The following is a 5389-nucleotide window of genomic DNA, read 5'->3' on the forward strand; positions in this document are numbered from 1 at the left end:
ACAAAAGAATCTGCTAACAGCTAGGAATACGAGCACAGGTAGAAATATTAAAATAATTCATCAAATGCTATATAAGAGTTATGTTTCATAATATGTAGTTGTAATGCAATGCTGGTTGGCATAGTTGCAGTCGCATAAGCACAGCTAGACAGTTCCAGCAAGACTCCAAATGTCATGGTGTCGCCCTGGTGGTGGCAAGGGTTACCATTCTGGTCTGGTCTGGTCAAAAGGAATTTTGTTCCGAGAGGGTCCAAAATCGGGAAGAAAAGTTTTGAAAAACAGGGTACTAAGAAAAGGGTTTCAAACTATTTTTAACACTTTTTGAACACACATTGAACTTGTGCCCAAATTTTCCTCCTAAGCCCAATCCCTGGTCGTAAGTCACAGGGAGACAACCAGGAGAAAGTAATCAAGCAACCATTACAACCTCGGTCATTTTTAGACCTGAACATGATGGAAGAGACGGCAAAATGACCAAAACGTACTCATAGGCACCAGATGACATGTCATCTGCTTAGAATATATTCCTCAAAATGAATTTTGCTGCATTTCCCGTTAAATCCCTTGTTGAGGCGTTTGAAATGTTCATGACGGAAGAAATTGTACTTTTCTCTGTTCTATTCTATTCTATTCTGAGTGGTTATTGCTGTCTGCAGGAAGAGTATTTTTGGGAGAGTGGCAATGATATCCGAAACAATCTGGTGTACAGTGCAACCTCGATAAAACGACACCCCACGGTGCACCAATAAACACTCGTTATAGCGAATTGTCGCTTTACCGGAGGTGGAGCAAATAATAGCCAATATGTATACCTGTTGTGAACAGTTATACAGGAACAGAGTGGTGCGGTGACAGATAAATTTCTATCTGATAAACGTAAGCATAAATCCAGACAAAAGGTGATGTTTATTTGCATCAGTATATTTCCTTACTCAAACAACGACTAATTGTTTGGTGTTTTGTTGGCCATGGTGTCTGCCATCAAATGCTTTCTATTCATGCAACTCATGGACGTGCGGGTATGCTGACGACTGCTTTCTGCCGCCCGAGGAACAAAAGAAGATCAAGCATTCGTGAATGCTAATACCACAATATTTTCACCAAAATTAACTACTTATTTATCAAACGACAGTTTACCACATAAAATTAAAACTGAACACTCCATTAACTTAATTTCTAACAGATCGCTAGCAATTACAGAGATTAAGTAGTATTGATGTAAGTTTTTCCGGCGATGAAACCCTCGCTAAGGCGAGAGCCAACACCAAAAGGGTCTCGTAAAAACGAATTTTTTAACACGCTTATCATAGGGTCAATTGACGGTGCATCGGCTATATCTCGTAATAGCGGGGGTCTCGCTATAGCCCGTACTCGCTTTAACGAGGTTCCACTGTATAATGCCATTCTTGGGGTTTCAAAATATAATGAGGATTTTTCACTTTGCAGATAATAATCACGAAGATAAGAGCGGCAAAATGTGCACACTTTCTTAAATATGATGTAATAATTGAGTTTGAGTTAATTAAAAAAAGTTTAATTTGAAAAAATAAAGAATAATGATTTTAGCTTACTTCAAATTGACAAATAAAAGAAGTACATATTATGGGTAAATGAAAAAATATATTTCGTATCACGCAATAAAAATGAGAATTGTGAAGGTACAAGTGATTTTTCTGCAGAATGCAGACTGGTGGCCGGAATGGCTAGCATGCCCACATGGGCACACCCATTCAAGCAAGAGCAAATCAACAGAATTTTAAAACTAAGTGTTTATCTGAATGCTTGCGCAGTAATTAAGCAGTTTTAAATGAAAAAACAAAATTAAACTCTGAAAATAAACTCCGCTGTTGAAGGGTTGATGAATAAAGAATATTGTGTTAATGAAAGGGTAAGGATAGCTTATTTGACATCTGCCATGAGCAGCAGAATCCTATGCTGAGCCACATGAATGGCTATCTTGGTATATATGTCTATAGTTTTTTTGCAAATAATATTCTCTGATAAATGGTATAGGCAAGCTATAAGACAGGATAGCTTTAAAAAAATTACCTTAAATAAAATGGAAGTACCTTTCATGAGTAGATCATGACTGGGAATAACACAGGTGCAGTTATCCTACAAAAAGTGAATGTAGATGCCGCCTATCATTGAAAATCTAGGGCCGATTCAGGATTTTTTTCTGGCAGGGGGCACAAGGGTCTAAGGGGCACAAGGCAAATGGTCTTCTCAAATTTGAGATTTAAAACAGCATACAACAATTATTGTATGAAATATTCTCTTTAGGGATGGTCAGATCGGATACTTTGGATCCAAATATCCGCGGATATTGCCCTTCATTGGATACATCGGATCCAAAGTCGCGGAAGATATTGAATCTGGATCTGAAATTTTAAATAATAACTTCAGTGAATGCAATGCCCCATAAGGGTGGAAAGAGTTCCGATTCTCTCTTCGAATGTGATGTCGCATAGATTCTTGTCCTACTCATGAACCGCTTTGTTAGAAAGCTCTTGCAGAGGCTACTTAGCAGAATTTCAGCCTTGGAAAATAAAAAAGGCAAAATATGACTGGCACATAGCATGACTCTTCCTAAGAACAATCATCGGAGTAATAACAGTGTCGTAGGATAATAACCACATCAAAAGTAACTATGTCGCAGATTTCAGAAAACCACCCTCGGCCTCCGCCAGGGTGGTTTTCTGAAATCCTCTCGCTGCGCAATTGTCCCGGACTTCCCCCTCTCGCTACTCCACTGGTCAGTGGTTTATCCAAAGATTTTTCCTACTTTCATTTCCAAACCCAAGCGTAACAGGTTAGGTCCTGAGCTTGTAAAGATGTTTTTAAAAATCAACTTGAGAGCCTATTAAAATGATTTTTAATTTATAAAAATATTAAAATGTGTATGAAAATCCAAAAAGCATTCCTTTGATTGTATGTATGCAGAACAAACTTGAATAATAACTTCGTTTAGTAGCAGGAATTTTAAAATGCATTTGGATCCGAAAATATCGGATCCTAAAGATCCGGCTCCGAAAATCAAGGATCCAATCCAAATCTGGATCCGAAAAAAATCCTGGATTCGTCCATCCCTAATTCTCTTTATTCTAATATCAAAGTTACTAATATGAAATTTAATGAATGGAGCTCCTTTATTTTCAAAACAAAATGAATCTGAATGATAATCTGGGGAGGGGGGCACATTCCCTTGTGCCTATCCCCTAAATCCACCTATATTGAAAATGATGAACTACATATGTATGTACCTGATAAAAATAAACTCCACCATGGTGGGTAAAGGAAGGGTAGTAGCCTTCATGGCGGGTAGTTACCCTTGCACAACCCACGCCCTACCCACCATTAAGGGTAAGGGAAGGATAGAAAAATCCTTCGTCAACCCTTCCTAGGAACTCCTTCCCTTACCATCCGTGTACCTTTCCTCTACCCACCTTTAAGGGTAAGGGAAGGATTGAAAAATCCTTCGTCTACCCTTCCTAGGAACTCCTTCCCTTACCATCCGTGTACCTTTCCTCTACCCACCTTTAAGGGTAAGGGAAGGATTGAAAAATCCTTCGTCTACCCTTCCTAGGAACTCCTTCCCTTACCATCCGTGTACCCTTCCTCTATGGGTGAGGGAAGGATAGAAAAATCCTTCGTCTACCCTTCCTTGGAACTCCTTCCCTTACCATCCGTGTACCCTTCCTCTACCCACCATTAAGGGTAAAGGAAGGGTAGAAAAATCCTTCGTCTACCCTTACTTGGGACTTAGCATTTATGACTGAGGAACACATGTCCTGAAAGTGTCTCCTCAGCTACTTTCACCTGCTAAAGAGTATTGAGTTCTGTACAAGAACGTAAGCAGTCTTTGAAAGCAAAGATAGACGGGCTACACAACTAATCTTTAAAATTCCCTTAAAGAAAGCAATAATATACATATTCAGTGGCTTAGCCAAGGGTGGGGTACCGAGGGGTTCGGACCCTCTGCCCCCCGAAATATAAAAACACAATCATTTTCCTTCATAAAAGAAAACAAAATATTGAAAAATAATGAATTAAAAAAATATTTCTTTAACTATTGAAGTTTTTTCGATTATGAAAAGTGTTTGAATTAGTTGAAAACCCATTACTTAGTATCCTGTTTTTCAAAAATTTCCCCATCTGGTTTTGGCCCCCCTCCTGAACGAAATTCCTGGCTACTCCACTGTACACAATAGTTTCTATAATTGAGTGAAAAAAACTCATTTAGAAGTTCTTTCATTCACATTTTTAGGATGTAACCTATTTGTGTGGCTGACAATGAGACATCGTGAAAGTGATGTTCGGTATTTGATGCTGATCTTATTTTCTGAAACGAAATAGGTGAGGTAGAAAAAGTCACAGCTTTCTTCCACATAGGCCTGGGTGCGAATGTCATCTTAAGATTTTGTAGTATAACTTCCGTTGAGAAGCATTACCTGACAAGTACCTTGATAGCCAAGATGTACTGAATAGTAGAGGCCTTCAAGTTGTAGAAATCCATCTTACTGATTTGTGAATGAAAAACTTTGCTGTTTCTACAATTTGGAACTTTATTTTCCTGACTAGTTTCGATACACTGTATTATATTCATAGGACTAGCAGTACAAGTAGCGTCGTTGTGGGTTATATACCAAAAAGGGGGAAGAGTGGAAGGGGTGGGGAGGGGAAGGGGGTGGAGTAGTGGAAGTGAGGAAATATGGAAAGCCCTAGGAAGGGGGGAGGGAGGAGAGGAAAGGGAAAGGAAGCGTACTTAGGGAAGGCGGCGTGGGTTAGCGTCATGGGGATTTTTCGAGTGCAAAATTGGGATGTCCAGGAGGGAGGAGTGGAATGGGAAAAGGTGGTCATCAGTGATGGGCTCTTTCTTCTTGACTATTCTTAAAATTTCCAGTTGCTCCCTGATGTCCATTTGTAACCCTTTCTTCACATGGTGCAGCAACTCCAGGGTGACATCCGCCTGATGTCCTTCTTCAAGGAGGTGGAAGGCAAACTGGGACATCCCCGTTTTCTTCATGTAGTCTCGTCTGTGTTCTTCGCCTCTACTGGCTAGGTTCCTCCCCCTTTGTCCCACGTATTTGGCGTCGCAATCACTGCATTTTAGTTGGTAAACCCCACTATGGAGGGCTGGGTTTATGGAGTCTTTGATGGGTGGAAGCAAGCTTTTTAGATTCCTGTTATTGTAATAAGCCAGATGAATGTTCATTTCTTTGAGAAAATTTCCTATTTTAATAGAGGGTTGTCCTACATACTTCAAACGTCGCCACGATCCTTTGTCATTTGTGGTTGAGGAGTAGAAATCCTTAATTAAATTTTTTTTCCTTTTGCCTGCCAGTAAATCGTCGATTAATTTTTCAGCGTAACCGTTGATGGCTGCAAT

This window comes from Ischnura elegans, chromosome 4 (assembly GCF_921293095.1).
Source record: "Ischnura elegans chromosome 4, ioIscEleg1.1, whole genome shotgun sequence".
NCBI classification, from domain to species: domain Eukaryota; kingdom Metazoa; phylum Arthropoda; class Insecta; order Odonata; family Coenagrionidae; genus Ischnura; species Ischnura elegans.